General features: G+C 43.3%; 2 pseudogenes; both read left to right on the plus strand.

The window, feature by feature from the left end:
* Positions 1 to 5455: 5455 nt before the first annotated feature.
* Positions 5456 to 7867, plus strand: LOC144269234 (protocadherin alpha-8 pseudogene; annotated as a pseudogene).
* A 9044-nt stretch (positions 7868 to 16911) lies between these two features.
* On the plus strand, positions 16912 to 19467 carry LOC144269235 (protocadherin alpha-13 pseudogene; annotated as a pseudogene).
* The last annotated feature ends 953 nt before the right edge of the window (positions 19468 to 20420 follow it).

A 20420-nucleotide genomic window follows, 5' to 3' on the forward strand; every position in this document is an offset into this window, starting at 1 on the left:
CTTCTGTTTGACTTTTGTTGCCAGTAACTGTATGATCTCATTTTGAATTGTTTTTCCAAGGGTAGTGGTGTGTGTACATTTCTTGGGTGGTGACTCTTCCTAGATGCTCCTGGAGTACAGCATCAAAGTCAGCCGTCAGCTCCACAATTTTAAGGAAGTTTCCACTGTTTGGCACAGTCAGCTGATCTGAAGTGCCACGCAGTGCTAGGTTTTGGGTAGCAAGCATTCTCACAATGGCAATGTACAGAACATCTGGCCAGTAAAGAGACTCTGATGCAATCTTCTCTTGATGCTGATCCACTACGGTGGCCTTTAACCTCAGTATCACCTCAAGCTCTTTCCACCTATGGAATGCTCTCTGGTGATTTGCTGCCTTCTCATGGCATGCCAGATTTCTAGCCAGATTTTTCCAGTCCTTTGTTCCTGGAGAACCCAATGTGGCTGGAACATTAGACTGGAGGAGTTTCCAACAAAAACAGTATGCAGCACTCTGGGTTTTTGAGTACATAAAGCCATGGCCTCTCTACTTTGTCACCATTGGGGATTTCACACCAGTAATGTGTTGGATGGAACCTTCTATTTTCATTGTCTTTGGGGAGCATGAAGTTTTTCGCTTGTTGTGGCCTATGCAGCACAAGAAAGTCCCTCAGGCTACTGCTCAAGTGGGTCCATAGTCCTGGATCATCTAGACTTAAGGAAGTAAACTCAGCAGCAGCTGTTTCTTGCGCCTCCACCACACTTTTCTCTGATCTACACTTTTCTTCAGGAATGTGCATGGTTACATCCATTTGAGATGGAGATATGGATGCAGCGGTAGCTGCCAGGTCACCTGCACTCTGACTAACTGGTATTTGTTCAGTCAGCTGTTTTGAGTAAAAAGCTTTGCTTTCTTCTTTTCGTTTGTAAGATATGTTAGTTTCTTAACAAAGATGGAATGAAGTTTAACCTTTTGTAGATAACTAGGTACTTTCAGTGGAGGCAAACATTTAATAAACTTATGATACTGCTTTTATACTATTTTTCTAATTCATCCGCATACGATGATGACTAATGTGTAAGGAGACAAACTCCCAATATTGACGACTAACAATTACATCCTAATTATTTATGTCTAGCTTTAAATATTTCATTCATCGGCCTATTTGCCAAAGTATATGAGATGCGTCATTAGCAATCGATACGGAGCCTAAGGGTATGTATTAAAAGAAAATGGACTCTGTAGTAAGAGGACATATTATAACTGGGTCAAGACCTATATTTGTCGTTGGTTTTTAAATTACAGAACCCGATACTATAACAGCCTACACGTGCAAAAGAATCAGTAGAAAATACGTGTTTGTAGCTTTTATGACATTCCCACATCTATCTTTCCTCTTCACATTTTATGAAGCATTTTCTTGATAGAGGTTTTGATGTTGCGATTCATTTAGAGCAATTTTTGGTTTAGACTCAAGATGTCGCTGTTGTCTACAGTTACGGACAAGGATCGCGGATGATTTTTCCCTTTCACAGTGCAGTCAGCAAAGCAAGTCACTAAAGACAACGGTCACCACACGAGTAAACAGGCAAAGGTAAAAGAAAGGTATTGTCAAAGGAGTGTATCTGTATATTTTAATTATTTCTTTATTTTGTTGCACAACATAGTGAACCATAGCGAGGCGGAGACAAGAAATGATCTTCTTGCCAAGCCTTTATGAAGCGGTTACTATGAAGAACAGAAGCAAACGAAGATGTCGGACTCAGGGCTGGTACTTAAAAGACCTATTTACTGCATGCTGGTTCTGTGCGTCTGTCTCTGAAGAGGCTCGTTACTCAGTGTCTGAAGCGCTAGCCTGGTGCTTTTATGGGGAATACGGCCGAGGATCTAGAACTGGATAATATCAGAAACCTGCCGGCTGGCAGGCTGCGGACTGTGTCAGGAAAAGAGAATTTGTGGCGCTGAAAATGCAGAATGGAGCCCTGATCGTCACTGTGAAAATGGACAGAGCAGAGCTGCGTGGGCAGACAGTAAGTTGTGCACTGAAATTTAAGATTGTGGTTGAAAATCTTGCAATGTAGTAGGTGGAACTAGAAATCCTGGATGATTTCCCCACGTGGCTGAATCTGTTTTAGTGGGCAGTGTACTTCCTATAGTAGGGCTCAAGATCCTCTTTGGTCACATATGAGATTTGGGCAAATGCACACTTTGCTTTGAAAGTAGAGACTCGTGGCGGACATAATAAAGCGCCAATTTTAATACTGGAAGAGTCATTGGACAGAGAAAAAGGATCGACTCAGAATCGAATAACAGCAGCTAAACACAAAGGGGCTCCCCAAAGATCTGGCACCCTCCATATGAGTATCACTGTGCTGGAGTCTAACAATAACGCCCCTGCATTTGATGGAAACATCTACACTATCTGCCTAGTGGAGAATGTGGACAAAGGCATCCTGGTTATTGGCTGAATGGCACCGATTTAAATGAAGGAGGAAATGGAAGGATAGAGGAAATTGTTGGCAGCAACACGACAATCAATGTTCCGAAAATGTTTTCTATCGATCCTGATAACGGGGAGTTAGGGGTGGAAGGTGAAGTGAATTGTGGAGAATATAATGTGGGAGTGCAGGCGCGGGAGGGAAGTCAGTTAGCGTTGCACAGTTCTTGTAAATGTTGTGAATGGCAATTACAATGTCCCAGCAGTGACGGTAAATTCCCTTTCTAATCCTATCGGGGAAGACACTGCAGCTGGGACGATGGTCGGTCTGCTCAGCGTCATAGACCAGGGCTTCGAAGACAACGGGAAGATCAGCGGCCACATTCTGCAGAACGTACCGTTTCAGCTGCTGTCCCTGCGGAAAATACACTCTCCTTGGTGACCAGCGGCGTCTTGGGCAGAGGGGCGGCCACCTACAACATCACTATAGTTGCCTGTGATTGCGGCTCCCCTCCCCCTATGCTCCAGAGGTAATCCTGGCAATTACAGACATGTAAGACTAACTTCAGTGCCATGAAAATTGGTTGAAACTATAGTAAAGAACAGAATTCACAGGCACATAGATGAACCCGGTTTGTTGGGGGAAGAATCAACATGGCTCTTGTGAAAGGAAAATCTTACCTTATCAATCTATTAGAATGCGTCTTTTGGTGCGGCGAGGAATCAACAAACGTGGGCACGGGTGATCCAGTGGAAATAGTATATTTGGACTGTCAGAAAGCCTTTGACAAGATCCCTCCCCAAAGGCTCTTAAGCAAAGTAAACAGACTGTGGAATAAGAGGCAAGGACCTCTCATGGATCAATAACAGGTTAAAAGACAGGAAACAAGGGGTCAGAATAAATGGTCAGTTCTCAGAATGGAGAGAGGTAAATAGTGGTGTCCCCCAGGGGTCTGCACTCGGACATGATGTTCAACTATTCACAAATAATCTGGAAAAGGAAATGAACAGTGAGGTGGCAAAATTTGCAGGTGATATAAAATTACTCAAGATATTTAAATGCAAAGTAGAATGCAAATAATTAGAAAAGGACCTCAGGAAACTGGGTGATGGAATTTCATCTGCCATTTTCTTGCCCAATATCGATAAGTGCAAGTAATGCATATTGGAAAACATAATTCCAACTATACATACAAGATGATGTGATCTAAAGTAGCTGTTACAACTCCAAGATCTCTTTCTTGAGTCATTGTGGATAGTTCTCTGAACACATCCACTCAATGTGCAGTGGCAGTCTAAAAAGTTAACAGAATCCTAGGAACCATTAGGAAAGGGATAGATAATAAGACCGAAACCATCATAGTGGCACTGTATACATCTATGGTACACCCACACCTTGAATGTTGCATTCAGTTCTAGTCACCCCATCTCAAGAAAGATTTAGTACAATTGGAAAAGATACAGCAAAGGGCAACAAAAATGATTAAGTATATGGAACAGCTTCCATATGAGGAGAGATTAAAAAGACTGGTCAGCTTGGAAAAGAGGAGACTGAGAGGGGGAATATAACAGAGGGCTATGAAATTGTGGATGACATGGAGAGAGTGAAAATAAGTGTTATTTACTCCTTCACAGAACACAAGAACCAGAGGTCACCTAATGAAATTACGAGGCAGCAGATTTAAAACAAACAAAAGGAAGTCCTTCTGAACAGGAGGCACCGTAAACCTGTGGAATTCGTTTCCAGGGGATGTTGTGAAGGCCAAAACTATAACAGGGTTCCTAAAAGAATTAGATAAGTTTATGGAGGACAGGTCCACCAATGACTATTAGCCAAGATGTTGTAAGGACCTAACCCCATGCTCTGGGTGTCCCAAGCTTCTGACTGCCGGAAGTAGGTGGGTCAATAATACATCTTAAATTTATTATTTGTTACCATAGCTTAATGTAGCATGATATGGCAGTATGTAGAACGATGTGTGTGTATCCGTGTAAGTTTTTATGAATGTTGTTTTACATGAATTTCACAGCAACTGGTCTTTATTTTATGTATATTATCACTTATAAGAAAATGAGGCTAGCTACAGTCAAGTGCTATGTACTGAACTGGCAGGACAACCTTCAGCATTAGGTACGTACTTTGAATTAGTTAAACGCCTCAGCTGTCTCGTCCGGTGTGGGAACAGGAACAAGTCTGATATAATATAGACAAACAGTGAAACAGTCAAGACATTCTATCACAGATCGGACCCAGAGTCTAGGTATATGCAGTTGTTATAATTACGAGATGGTGACAATAGAATGGAGATGAAACTATAAGTGAGCCTCAAACGTATGGCCTGATTGAAAGCAGCCAAAGGTGAACTTTAAAGAGTAAAATTTAGGTTGGGATTTTCATAAGAGAGTTAGCTCCCTAAGTCCCATTGCAAGGCAATGAAAGATAGGCACCAAACTCTCACCAAAATCCCAGCTTCCATCTTCAAGAGGCTCATTTGTCACATCAGCTTTTGCTCTCCCTGCCCAATGAAGTGGTAGGTGTTTTGGTTACAAACAGCAGTTTAACGATTTGATTAATGTTCAAAGGCTTACATTGATATTGTGTCGGGTAACTTCTACTACTAAATATAACTTGCCTTCCCGAGTAGAAGTTTTGTTGTTGTTAGTGACTAAGACAATGCATTTCACTTTAATCTTCAGAGCCTAAAATGTATCTTTCAATTATTCACCTTTTAATTCCAACCACAAAAAAAGGCATAAAAGGAAATAAATGGAAGAACGCAATACCACTGGCAATTGTGAAGCAATTTTCTGTATGAGGAAAATATGTAATGCGCACAATCAGCCACATGATGTCGCTCTCCACCTAAAAAGAAATGGTAAGGCAAAAAATCAAAACCTCTCCTCTTTTGCCTGTATACGCAGACAATCAGGGGTTCAGGAGAACGTCAAATACCGTGGCATAGGAATTAAACTACCAATTTCCAGAGGCTTACACATTTTTGTATGATTTGGGTGTATATTCGAAGAAATCGGCGTCCGCGATGGCTGTTCTCCGGCGAGACTCCCTGGTAACCGGGCAGCTGCTGCGGCTGGTTCTGCTACACACGGCCTGGGAGGTGGGCAGCGGCCAGGTCCGTTATTCCCTGCCGGAGGAATCCAAACACGGCACCTTTGTGGGCCGCCTGGCCCAGGACCTGGGGCTGGAGGTGTCGGAGCTGGTGCCTCGGATGTTCCGGATGATCTCCAAAGGCAGGGGAGACTATTTTGAGGTAAATTTGCAGAGCGGCGTTTTGTTTGTTAATTCGCCAGTAGACAGGGAAGAGGTGTGCGGCAAAAGCCCCCTGTGCGCCATTGACCTGGAGGTGATAGTGGACAAACCCCTGAGGATATTTCACGTAGAAGTGGAGATACAGGATATAAATGACAATGCTCCTGTGTTCCCAGTAACTGAATTAAATCTCTTTATATCAGAATCAACACTGTTGGGCTCGCGTTTCCCACTAGAGGGCGCGTTTGACACAGATATTGGTACAAACTCTCTGCTAACCTATAAACTGAGCTCTAATGAATATTTTACTTTAGATGTACAAGTGAGAAATGACCATAATAACTTAGCAGAGCTTGTGTTAAAGAAAGCTCTGGACAGAGAGGAAACCCCTGAGCATCGTTTATTGTTCACCGCCACTGACAGGGGCAAACCGGAGCTGACGGGCACGGTTCAGCTGGTGATCACTGTGCTGGATGCCAATGATAACGCGCCTGTATTTAATCAGTCTGTTTATGAGGTAACTGTGTTGGAAAATACAGCTAATGGGACATTAGTAATCAAACTTAACGCCACAGATTTGGATGAAGGAACTAACAAGAACATTTCATATGCGTTTGGTAATTTTGTGCCTCCCATTGTAAGAGCGGCGTTTAACCTAAATTCCCATACCGGTGAAATCAGGGTGAAAGGAGACCTCGATTACGAGCACGTTCAGTTATATGAAATTCGCTTTGAAGCTCAAGATAAAGGTCACCAGCCAATGACAGGACAGTGCAGTGTTTTACTTCATGTTTTAGACGTGAACGATAACGCCCCTGAGCTGGCTGTGACTTCCCTTTTCCTGCCGGTGCCGGAGGACGCTCCTCCGGGGACAGTGGTGGCTCTTATTAGCGTCTCCGACCGGGACTCGGGAGACAACGGCAAAGTCACCTGCTCCATCCCCCCGGACCTGCCCTTTCAGCTCGTCTCCACCTTTAAGAATTATCACTCGCTGGTGCTGGCGGAGGCCGTGGATCGGGAGCGAGTGTCTGAATATAAGATCCTGGTGACAGCCAGAGACGAAGGGGCCCCGTCTCTCTCGGCCAGCAGCAGCATTTTGGTGCCGATCGCGGATGTGAACGATAACGCCCCTGCTTTCCCTCAGCCCGTGTACACGGTGTTTGTGAAGGAAAACAACCGTCCCGGGGCCCATCTCTTGAGCGTGTCGGCGTCGGACCCGGACCTGCGGGAAAACGCCTTTGTGAGCTACTCGGTGGTGGAGCGCAGTGTGGGAGAGCAGCAGCCCGTGTCCAGCTACATCTCGGTGCACTCGGAGAGCGGGCACATCTATGGGCTGCAGCCCTTTGACTACGAGGAGCTGCAAGTGCTGCAGTTCCAGGTGAGCGCGAGGGACGCCGGGTTCCCCTCCTTGTGCGGGAACGTGACCGTGCAGCTCTTCGTCCTGGATGAAAATGACAACGCGCCGGCAGTGTCCCCGCCTGGCTCCGGCCGCGGCTCGCCAGGGCCCGAGCTGGTTCCGCTGTCGGCCGGCGCAGGGCACGTGGTGGGCAAGGTCCGAGCGGTGGATGCGGATTCCGGCTACAACGCGTGGCTTCGCTACGAAGTGCAGGAGGCCGGGGCTGCGGAGCCTTTCCGGGTGGGTGTGTACAGCGGGGAGATCAGCACCACGCGGGCCTTGGAGGAGGCGGACGGCCCCAGCCGGAGACTCGTGATCCTGGTGAAGGACCATGGGGAGCCGGCGCTGTCAGCGACAGCCACGGTCAGCCTGTCCCTGGTGGAGAGTCCGCAGGCTGTGAAATGGGACTCGAGGCAAAGGGTCGGGAGTGAAGGGCCCTTGGTCGACATGAACGTGTCTTTAATGATCGCCATTTGCTCGTTGTCCGGGCTGTTTGTGTTGGTGATTGTCGTGTACGTTGGCCTGAGATGCCACCCGGGTCCGGAAGTGATGTGCGGTCCTGGGAAAGCCACCGTGGTGTGCTCGAGCGAGGTGGGGAGTTGGTCCTATTCGCAGCGCCAGAGCCGGAACCTGTGTGTCTGGGAAGGCACCGCCAAGAATGACTTGATGGTTTTCAGCCCCAACTTTCCTCACTCCTCGGAAAATGGAGAGGCAGGGAAGGGGCAGATTCTCACACCAAATGTGTCTGGCCAGGTGAGTTTCATGAATTTGTTCTATATTTGTTTGTGAATTTTTAAAAAATGTTAATTCCTTAATTTGAAGAAATTAAACTAAGACGTATTGCTTTATAAGCCACCTTTTCGCTCCATTAGATTTAGGAAGACAGTTTCAACATTATTAATTAAAGTGATAATTATTTTTGACTATGAAATAATAGTAAAAATATATATAGCGGATGAGAGCAGTTGTTCTCTCCTCCGAAGGTGACCAGTTAAAGATACTTCTGAAGAAGGTTCAGGGATCTCCATAATGGGCAATTATGGGAAAACTTGGCCTATAGGTGAACCCCTGGCACATAGATGTTGGTTTATGTTATGAAACATTAGGTTTTTATAGCTTTTAGTGGTATTTTATTCTTTCTAAACTAATTGTAATTTTAAATTATCTAAACACACCTTTCATCTTTGATTGTTTCTCAATAAACTGTTGGTCTATTCAGTGTCTGGAGGCAGAGAGTTCCACAAGTCGACAATGTACGGCGTAAAATGTGTTTTATTTTATCAATTTTAAATTGGTTCCTCCTCAGTTTCATTTCTCTTGTTCTTGTATTATGATAAGCGATAAACCAGAATTTTTCACTGATATTTGTCTGTATAATTCATTATATTGTATGGCTCTTTCAAGTCCCCTATCACTCATCTCCTCTCTCAACAGTTTTAATCCTTTCAGTATCACTTATTTTTCATTCCAGCTCGCTCGATTACTTTATTTAATTGAATAGTTTCAGTGGAAATTTTAATGGAGGAAAGGTAAATCGCTAAAATATTTTGGTGAGAACAATGCCCTAAGTTATTTTTCTGATGAATTATTATGTATACTTTAGCTTTAAACATGAGTAGATGTTGTAACAGTTATTGTTAGTCACAATTGATAGGAAATTTAAATGTTGACACAGTTACTGAAAAATCATATGGAGCTATAGAGATTTGTGGTTGACAATTGCATCTTCGAAGAAGCAGTAATAGTAATAATAATAATAAGAAGAAAAACACTATTGTTCTAAAGTTGTCATCTGTTGCACAATATAAGCAGAGCAATAATTTTCTGCTTCTGCATTAACTTCAGACTATGCAACATGTTTAGAGTGCTAGACAATTTCAGCAGAGAAATGCAAAGGGAAGAAACAGCTTGAAATTACACTTTCTTTTCTTGTTTGGAGCTGGTAATAGGAGATGCAAAGAGAGTGAATGTAAACCAAGCATTGGCTGACTTTCACACAAATATTGACTTTTAAAATATGTTGCTATAAAAGTAAGTAATTATTTCTTGTGGTGTAATTTATTTCAGAAAGAAGATTAAATATTGTGACTTATTTGAAGGAATTCAAATGTTTTCAGATATTAGGATTATGCTCCCAATATCACGCCACTTGTTTCCCTTCGTAATTGGTATATACTGGTCATAATAATAGTCCTGATTGTCTTCTCATTTATTCCTGAGATCAATAGAGTTATGAAGTGAAAAAACATGGAATGTGAGAGAAAAATTTGGCTGAATATTAATTTGCTGAGAGGTTGCAAGTGTCTGTAATATGAAGATCATGAAGATGTAATTATATTTATAAGTATAGAATGTCATTTTAAAACTTTATGGGATTTTGGTGCTGAAAAGAGACAATAGAAAGTTTTAGAAACGAAAACTGTGATTTTTTAAATTAAAGGGAAATTGTACCTTTCTCTTATTCCTTCCATTCAGGGTAGGTACTAGAAACTGACTCCAGACGACAGAACATTCAGATTTAAGTATATATACGTAACCCTTCTGCCTGAAAGAGTTGGTAGCAACAAGGGCCAGGTTCAATATCTAGGGGATCCATTCCAATAACACAATGCAAACCAGCTCGAGCCCCCACCCAGTGACCTGGGACAAATATATACCACCCCTGCTGGGCACCTCCAAGAGGCAATACTTCCCCTCTGGCAAGCACCTAGTCTGAGTGTAGCAGAAAGCCTTTTAATAACAGAGAGAAACAATGTGGCATTATGTTGGGGAAACACCACGAACAGGATTCATAACACAACCCATGAGCAAAAAACCCACCCCAAGCAAATTGGGGCATGCCCTTTCCCTTTGGTTCTTGAGTCCAGCAACCCGAAATCACCCAAAGTCCCAAAAGTCCAATGACCCAAAAGTCTCTGTCCCTGGTCAGGGCAGCCCCAGAGTTCGAAAGTTTATCTGCAGAGCTTTACCTCCCAACCTGAGTGGAGATGGGGGTGGGGGTAACAGGCACCTTACATCATCTGAAGCTGACCGCCCCACACCTCCATAGGCCTTCACTCCACTCCACCAGCCACCCCACTAACTGCTTTGCCCAGTGCCGTAGCCCACAAGCAGCTCCCACTGTCCCACGAACTGCTCTGCATCCCACCAGCAGCTACCACTGTCCTATGAACTGCTCCACCAGCCTGTCCACAAGGTACTCCAGCCGTCCTGCAAACTTTTCCACAATATATCTTCAGGCTCCCCCACTACTTAACACAACACTCAGTGATTTCAGCTCTTAGTCAGTTCAGCTCTTTGGTGAATTCAGCTTGTAGCAGGGGAGCCTCAGTGCTGGTGCACCATTAGCCCAAAGTGAGCTCAGCAGTCTGTAACTAGACTCCTAATGAAATCAAAATTAGCTCTGATATCCCACAGTGGAGAGAGGAGGAAGTGCAATTAGCATGTAAGGCCCTCACCAAGGGGCCCATATCACCAAGTATAAATACTTGTCCCCAACCTCTCTCAATTCATAGAGTTTTGGAACCCATGACCCTTGCCTAGCAAGTGCTACTTAGTTGATGGTGAGTCCGTCCATCATAACAAAAGGCCAAGTACAGTTCCAAGCACAGTTCCCATAATCAGGGTAATAACAATTTATTCTTCCTGCCCCAATAACAGAGACACTGGGGATCCCACAGCAGCCAAAGTGACCATTTGGGCAGCTATGGCCTCATTCTAGGCGGGGTGGGTGTGCCTATGCAAATGATATCAGCCCTTGAAGTTCTTTTCCACAACTTGCCACACCTCACCACCAGATGTCAGGATGGAGCTCATCCTGACACTGCTTACATATAGATGAACATATTTATATTAAAAGTTCAAACTGAGGAGTTCAGGCCAGGAGGGAACACTGCTACATTTTGGGTGAGGCATGCTTTTTAAAAAATGCTCCTAAATGAAAAGGGATTTTTTTCTTTTAAATCAATAGAAAACAAACACTTTTGGAAGGGTCTTTCTTCAGTCACTGTGTACTGACTGTAACTCTGGTTTGAAGAATTTGCTAAATTTAAAAGTACCCCAAATTCTTCTCCTTCCCTTTCAGACAGTGTCTGAATTGCTGAACTGCTGTACTTTCGTTAAGAAAACTCCCGTTTCTGAATAATTTCTGAAAATTATGTTGTGACAAATGGAATTTTCTGTAATATTTTCATGTGCCTAAGTTTCCTTCTGTAGTTACTCAGTGGATGCAAAAGGGACTTGGAACAGAGTAGGAAACATGAGTTGTGTGTCTCCTAGCTGTATGGGGTGGAATGAATGGGTCATTAAAGAACTGGTTGAAACTGACCCAGATAAACAGAGGCTCCAGAAAGACAATAAGACCACACGCACGCAAGCATGCACGCACGCAAGGACTGAAAAATTGACATCTAACAGCAGGAAACCCTGTTAGGCAGAACATGTGAACTCGTCTGGAGAAGAAAGGAGAAAGGTATCAAGTGACTGGAATAAGGGCTGTGCTTTGGAGAGACATACAGCTCTTATCTGGGACTGAGGACCAGGAAGAAAGCCAGAGCCAGCTTGTACTGGCTGGACCAGGATGGACTATGTCTTAATCTTTGCCTCTCTTTGCAACCTAAGGACTTCCATATACTGTATGCCAAGTGACTAATACATTATTACCTTGTTTTGAAATGGCTGCCTGCTGTTGCTGAAAATATTCACTGAAAGCCTTTTGCATGAAAGAGGGACAGTGCAAGCCTTCCATCAGAGTCTGTCTTGCCTGGATTTGCTACAGAGAGTCATGGTCAGATACAGTGATCACTAGTGCCTGAAAGCTCAGTTTTTGGAATTTCGGAGACCATGGGCCTGCTCCTCAGGAACTGTGTGAACCCTTGGGGTTTGGCATATTAAAAGGGTCACTGTCAAGGGACTGGTTATTGCTGGGGCATAAACCAGACTCTGTGGATCCATGACAGATGTCACTGTCCTTTTAGGTGTACAATCTTCTCTTCAGCCTCCGGAATGACATTGCAGCCATTATTTTAAATGGCTGCCTAACAATATCTTTTCAAATTGGATAATCCTGTTAACATTCTTCAGAAAGAAATTGCAATCATTTAATAATTTCTCTGGAGGTATTTAAAAGTCCATAAAAATAATAACTCTATTTGGTCAAAATTCAGAAAGAAGGTATTAGATATTTTTACAGACAGTAAGTATAATTAACAAAATTGCTGGGTAAATGATTCATATGGACAGCAGTTCTCTGCCCTAATCAACAGATATATAATTTATTCCAGATTATTTCTTCACCATGAAGGAGTTTAATAATAGTTTTAAAATTAGTCTTGCATAATCCTTCAATATTATCTGTAACTGGTGTCCCTGGGTATTTAATTTCCTCCCAAAGCCTCAAAGATTGTAAATGTAAATATCCTACATTTGGAGAGTCCAATCAGCAGTATTTCTGTTTTGTGTAGTTTTAATTTTGTTTCCTAAAGTATAGAACATTAATCCAGAATGCAGGCATCCTCAATGATAGATTATAGGGCCTGGGGTGTAAGTGTGCATGTCTAATGGTTAGAGTCAGGCACATGGAACCAGAACTGGGGTCAGAGTCAGGTGTCAAGCCAAAGGTCAGAGCTGGAGTCATGTGTAGTGCATAGAAGCAGGGATCTGGAATGAGCCAGGAAAGGAGGAACAGAGAGGGATCTTGAATAAGGATGACAGGAACCAGGAACAGGCAGAAAGGCAGGGCTCAGGCAGTAGCAGCAAGTTAGGAATTAATCTAGTTGCTCAGATAACATCTGTGCCTCTTTCTGGTTTAGGTAGAGCATCCCAGCTAGTTGGTCTGCTGGATATCTCCCCCAGCCAGGAGCTTTGTGGGTGGGGCCTTTGCAAGATAGAGCTTCACTGGCTCCCTTCTCAACTGGGTCAGGTGGGTTGCTGGGTGGTGGCCTTGGTGTGAGGACTGTGTAGGGACACCTGGGCAGAAGTTCAAGGACTGTGATCCATCACATAGATTTACATGATCGTGTTAAAGCATAATAGCATCAGCTTAGATCAACACTTTTTGATGTATCCTGTTATAAAAGCAAATAGTAGAGGAAACGTGGGTATGCTTGATACAGTCTTCTTTCCAACTTTATAACATTGGCCATGGACCACTCTGTAGATCAGAAATATACCAATGAAAATTAAGGCTGGATATAAATATTGTTATGCATTGAACTAAGAAAAGCCACACAACCCGGTCAAAAGCCTTCTGAGCATTAGAGAGAATGAAATCATTGCTTGACATTTTGCTGTCCAATGGTGATTAGAAAAGCTGCTTCCAGTTATATGTACAGATTTATATGGATGTATTTATTTTCATATTACCTTTTAAATTCTAATAGCATATGTCAAACTGTTCTATAGTGGCTCAAGAGAGTGGCTACTAACTTCAGTGGTATGTTAGAAAACAGGCCACAAACCCCAAACTGGCTGTGAGTTCTCTGGTTAGATTTAAACAACCAGTTATCAAGTGTAAACTCCTCAGGCACTATAACAAGCTTAACATGGAGTCAGAAACAGTCTGATCTGTCTTTCCATCCAGGGGAGCTTGCCTGTGGGATAGATGATTCTCAGGTTACTCCCACTCCCAAAGGACCAGTCACTTACCTCAGGTCAATTGCACCTTAGATCGCAAACCAAAGACAATACTTGTAGCCAATCCTATAATAAACTATCTAAAGATTTATTATGTAAAAAAAGGAGACAAGAGAGTTGTTTACAAGATTAAAGCAGGTAAATATATATACATACAAATAAGTTCCAATCTTAAATTAAAAACAAACAAACAAACCAGAAGCTTTTATAATAAGCAAGCTCTGTATGTCCTGTAGGGCTAACTCAGGCTAAGCACTGGGGATCTTTTGGTCATCCTTTCCACCTCACAGTCCAAGCAGCATAAAGATACACTTCCTTCTTGTGAGGGGTTTTTACCCCTTCCCTCCTTCTGCTTCAAGTGAAAACTTAGCTGGTTGGAGGAATTCACTTGAACCTTTCCTCTTCATTGGCAGGTGGGGGAAGGGAAGGAGAAGGGGGCATGGAAAGGCAGGGTAGAGCAGAACAATCAACAAAAGGTTTTATTCTCTGATGTTCCATAATAGTTCATCTGGTGTCAATGGGCCTTTTTGTCAGGTGGGACATAACACCTTCTATTGGATACTAGTACTTCACATTAGTTAATACTTCTCTCCTGTCTCCTGACTTATATAGTTACAGGGGCTCACAATGCAAATGCTCATATATTACCTTACAGCATGGGATATGGATGTTTTAAGTGAGATTAATTCATGCAGCAACTTACAAGCATTCAATAAAGTCTAAACACTAAGCACATTATTATAATTCTAATACCTATTTTAAGAATACTAATACAGAGATGAACCAGACTGATTTCAGCTATTTGTTTGTCAGTATTCAAGTAAGGCTTGGGGAGCTTGGCATAAGCTGGCACCTGCTTTGCCAGCATCACAGCATAGACAGAGCCATTATGTTAGTGACATTATTCATGAAAGAAGTTGGGAGATATGAATATTAGATACGGATTTCCCTTTTGCAGCAGCAAGACCACTGTAGCATTTATTAGTCTCATTTTATTTCTGTAATTTTCAGTGGTAGGCATGGACCCAGTTTGCCAAATTGGGGCTTCTGTTATCACCCACAACTTATTTTAATTTACATTTATATATACATTTTAAATCCCAGTTGTTCCCCCTTGTCTTATTTCTTTCTTGTCTTTCTTTTGAATATACTTGTGTGTTAAGTTTAACCAATGCTAATTCATTATACTGTTTATTTTTATTCTATTTTAACTCATTATTTCAGGTTATTGATTTTATTAAAAGACAAACTGGCTTATTTCCAAAGGTTTTAATTATCCTTCTATATCTGTGACCTGCTGGCTTCTTGAGATCCTGGAGATTTTCCTCTGGTTATGTCAATAATTCCAGGAAATGTGTGGCATCTCCTGATTTTTGAAATAAGGAAACACTGAAAAGTATCCAAAGCATTTCAGGATATGAGAAAGCTTGTGTGTGGAGCACTGTGCAAACAGTTCATTAATGATAGTCCTTGGCTCAGACAGCTTCCAATATAAAATGGAGTTTACTAGTCTGAAAGACTTAGGTCTCTAAGAGCTAGAAATATTAATGCTTTTTTCCCTTTGTGATTTTAAAACAAGATAAAATACCATACTTTTACATTTGGTGTGTGCACTGACTTAGAGTGTATGTGGTAGACTCCAGTCTTCTGGCAAGATAAAGAACCTTTTCCCTATCCTGAAAATTTAAACAAGTTTCCTGTAATAGTTTTGGGCTGGTTGATTCTCTGGACCCTTTCAGATCAATGACAGCTGACATGACCTTAATAAAGATTTCTTTAAAAAGGAGCCCATAAACTGGAGCATGTTATTGGCTCGTTCCATTTCTGCTAAATTAATTAAATGCGGAGTACAGTTTCTGGCTATGTTCCCTAGGCCACCTGTTTGATAGATACTTTTAAATAATTACTCTGAATCTTGCTGATCTTTATTTCCACTCTGTGGCTTTTCTGTTTTCGAGCCTTCCACCTCTTAATACGAAGTGAGCTTCCACTAGCCTTTCCTGAGAGGCCTCTGTGCCGTTTCATATATTTCAGGATAGCCGGAAGAGCACCAACCTGTTCTGAAAGTTTCATGTTTCCATTGTGCAATGCATTAAGAATTTCCATTACTTTCATTAAATTAATTCAGTGGCTTCTTGAGCTATTCCACTGCAATGTGTCTTTGTCGTGGACTGCTCAGGTGAGGAGTTGTAAGAGGACGCCCGCAGTCAGGTGGATTCTGACTGGAGAAGATCCGAATTGCCAAGCCACCATGTTTTTGTCGGCTGGTTTTAAGTTCAGCCATCTTCTAATCTAGAGAGAAAGTTCCTTAGGGCTTTTGAGTTGCTTTCTAGAGGCGAGGCATTGCTGGGGGAGCAGAGCTCTGGCTGTAGCGATCTGTCACAATATAGGGTCACTTGATGTCTACCCGATAATTTATATTTAGAAACACAGGTAGAGATTTTGCAAAATGTCTATTATTCACCAGGCATGAAGTAATGGTGTGGGGATATTTATTCAGAAATACGTCATATTACAAAATAAAACGAGCACCCAGCCTGGGCAAAAGGGAAAATGTTCCTTGAGTTTTCACATTCACTTCACTAACAATTACTGTCACAACACCTAACTTACATGCAGTTGTAGTTAGCAGGCCTATTATAGTTCATTGTGACTTGTTAGTTCCATTCTGTGTACAGTCATTAACTGTAAAGGGACTCACCAATGCATTTCGTAAAATAAGGTGGAAAGTTTTCAAATGAAAGTGTACTTTAAAACCCGAACAAGAATGATGTTTTACTTTTTCTTTTACTGAACACCTGAAAGATGGAAAGCCTTTAACTTTCTGCATTCAGATAAGTATAAAAACCATATTATATATTTCCAGTTAGCTGATGCATATTTCCTCTTTGCAAAAGACAAAACAAGCATGAGAGGAATATTATATTAAATATAAGGAAAAGAAAGAGCTAGCAACAGACTTTATATGTACACCACAAGGTGTCGCTGTTGACTGAATGTACATTTTCATTGAAAGGAAAAAAGACAGCTCCTCCCACCGTATTCATAACAACATCTGCAGCAAATCAGAGACTGATCGGCATTGCAAAGGTTCAGTTCGAGTAGTGGAAGGCAAAGACGTGGCAGGATATATTAAAGCATATTTATTTTCAGGCAAAAACTTGGATTTTATTTGTTAGCCGGCTCTCTCCGCATTCGCAATGAATCTTCTCCGGGGAGACTCCCTGGTAACCGGGCAGCTGCTGCGGCTGGTTCTGCTACACACGGCCTGGGAGGTGGGCAGCGGCCAGGTCCGTTATTCCCTGCCGGAGGAATCCAAACACGGCACCATTGTGGCCCGCCTGGCCCAGGACCTGGGGCTGGAAGTGTCGGAGCTGTTGCCTCGGATGTTCCGGATGGTGTCCAAAGGCAGAGGAGACTATTTTGAGGTAAATTTGCAGAGCGGCGTTTTGTTTGTTAAGTCGCCAGTAGACAGGGAAGAGGTGTGCGGCCAGAGCCCCCTGTGCGCCATTGACCTGGAGGTGATAGTGGACAAACCCCTGAGGATATTTCACGTGGAAGTGGAGATACAGGATATAAATGACAATGCTCCTGTGTTCCCTGTAAGTAAAGAAAATCTGTTTATTTTAGAATCGAGATTTTCCGACTCACGCTTCCCACTAGAGGGCGCGTCTGACGCAGATATTGGCACAAACTCTCTGCTGACCTATACACTCAGTCCAAGTGAACATTTTACTGTAGACATGCGAACGAATGATGAAAAAAGTAAATCGTTAGTACTTGTATTAAGTAAACCACTGGACAGAGAGGAAACCCCGGAGCATAGTTTATTACTCACTGCCACAGACAGGGGCAAACCGGAGCTGACAGGTACAGTTCAGCTGGTGATCACTGTGCTGGATGTGAATGACAACGCGCCTGTATTTAATCAGTCACTTTATAAGGTCCAGTTACTAGAAAATGCACCAAACAGATCACTAGTAATTAAACTCAACGCCACAGATTTGGATGAGGGAATCAATAAGGATATTATATATTCAGTTCGCAGTGTCACTCCGCTCAGTGAAAGCTCCATGTTTAGCATAGATTCAAACAGTGGTGAGCTGAGCCTGAATGGAAAATTGGACTTCGAAGACACAAGTTTACACGACATTCAAATCGAGGCTACGGATAAAAATCCGCATCCCTTGGCTGGGCACTGCAATGTTTTGGTGGAAGTGTTAGACGTGAACGACAACGCCCCTGAGCTGGCCGTGACTTCCCTTTCCCTGCCGGTGCCGGAGGACGCTCCCCCGGGGACAGTGGTGGCTCTTATTAGCGTCTCCGACCGGGACTCGGGAGACAACGGCAAAGTCACCTGCTCCATCCCCCCGGACCTGCCCTTTCAGCTCGTCTCCACCTTTAAGAATTATCACTCGCTGGTGCTGGCGGAGGCCGTGGATCGGGAGCGAGTGTCTGAATATAAGATCCTGGTGACAGCCAGAGACGAAGGGGCCCCGTCTCTCTCGGCCAGCAGCAGCATTTTGGTGCCGATCGCGGATGTGAACGATAACGCCCCTGCTTTCCCTCAGCCCGTGTACACGGTGTTTGTGAAGGAAAACAACCGTCCCGGGGCCCATCTCTTGAGCGTGTCGGCGTCGGACCCGGACCTGCGGGAAAACGCCTTTGTGAGCTACTCGGTGGTGGAGCGCAGTGTGGGAGAGCAGCAGCCCGTGTCCAGCTACATCTCGGTGCACTCGGAGAGCGGGCACATCTATGGGCTGCAGCCCTTTGACTACGAGGAGCTGCAAGTGCTGCAGTTCCAGGTGAGCGCGAGGGACGCCGGGTTCCCCTCCTTGTGCGGGAACGTGACCGTGCAGCTCTTCGTCCTGGATGAAAATGACAACGCGCCGGCAGTGTCCCCGCCTGGCTCCGGCCGCGGCTCGCCAGGGCCCGAGCTGGTTCCGCTGTCGGCCGGCGCAGGGCACGTGGTGGGCAAGGTCCGAGCGGTGGATGCGGATTCCGGCTACAACGCATGGCTTCGCTACGAAGTGCAGGAGGCCGGGGCTGCGGGGCCTTTTCGGGTGGGTGTGTACAGCGGGGAGATCAGCACCACGCGGGCCTTGGAGGAGGCGGACGGCCCCAGCCAGAGACTCGTGATCCTGGTGAAGGACCATGGGGAGCCGGCGCTGTCAGCGACAGCCACGGTCAGCCTGTCCCTGGTGGAGAGTCCGCAGGCTGTGAAATGGGACTCGAGGCAAAGGGTCGGGAGCGAAGGGCCCTTGGTCGACATGAACGTGTCTTTAACGATCGCCATTTGCTCGGTGTCCGGGCTGTTTGTGTTGGTGATTGTCGTGTACGTTGGCCTGAGATGCCACCCGGGTCCGGAAGTGATGTGCGGTCCTGGGAAAGCCACCGTGGTGTGCTCGAGCGAGGTGGGGAGTTGGTCCTATTCGCAGCGCCAGAGCCGGAACCTCTGTGTCGGGGAAGTCACCGCCAAGAATGACCTGATGGTTTTCAGCCCCAACTTCCCTCCCTCATCGAAGATTGAGGGGAACTGGAAACAGGAGCAGCTAATCTGTGATGGACAGGTTAGTCATGTAACTGATTTCACGAGAAATATCCCTCTGAGATATAAGAGTTTTTTTTACAGGATTTTTATATTGGCTACAGTATTAGGATTTCATAATGTGGTCTCGGTGAAAACCATAATTTACGTAGAAATCGTGTTTATCAAAATTTCCAAAACGGGCTATTGGAAAGCAGGTGAGCGGTAATTTGTTATGGGAACGTCTTTTTTATTAATAGTATGAGTCGATGTAAACTCCTTTGCAGTTGCAAATTTAAGGGTAAAGTTGTTTATTTTTTAAATCATACTACTATTTTAAGATAAATGGTGAACGTCTTTTCCATTGGTGGAAATAGATATGATCATATTAGCATAGGTTGCCTGACACATTGTATTTAGGTTTCTCTCTTTCACTATTTTCTATTTCTTCAGACCTATATATTTTAAAGAAATCTACACTAAATTTGCTCTATGAATATAAATAAAAATTTATAAATTTGCTCTATGACTTTCAGCCTTTGTGTGGTTGATAAGAAAGTCTAGTTGCTTAAGTGTGTTTCTTTTCTCAGTGATCGTCTACCTCGCAGAAAGGTATTTTACAATGTAGGTCTGCATGGTGTTCGTGAAAACATCATCAGAGGTGCAGTCCTTTGTGTGAATTTGATTTTATTCTTAAGAACTCTAAAATTACTTGCATTTGAGCAAAATCTCATCCAGAAATTTTTCGTTGTTGATAATCTCAATGTCATTCAGGCTTCAGAAAAGAATCATTAGTTCACAAAAAAATCCCTTTGGAAAGGTGACTCTTTACTTGGTATTTTTTAAATCTGAGTTTGAGACATTGTCTGTAACATGTCCTCATCTGTTGGACATTTTAAATATCCCTAGTTCAGTAAGAAAAAATTAAGTTGAGATTTTAAAAGTTCTTATTTAGTTCATATAGTACCGATAGGAAGTGAAGAGAAACAGTCAAATGAAAAATGAGGCATCACATGAAGGCAGATAACTAAAAAGTGACAAATTTTGTAAGTGTTAGTATGAAAATTCTAGAAGTATAAATAGTAAGATGGGTGAATCTGATACCTTGAACTTGGTATTAAATGAGAATATTAGTATAATAGAAATCACAGAAATTAGGTGGATTGATGACAATCATTGTAA

The sequence above is a fragment of the Eretmochelys imbricata genome, chromosome 8, assembly GCF_965152235.1.
Source record: "Eretmochelys imbricata isolate rEreImb1 chromosome 8, rEreImb1.hap1, whole genome shotgun sequence".
NCBI classification, from domain to species: Eukaryota; Metazoa; Chordata; order Testudines; family Cheloniidae; genus Eretmochelys; species Eretmochelys imbricata.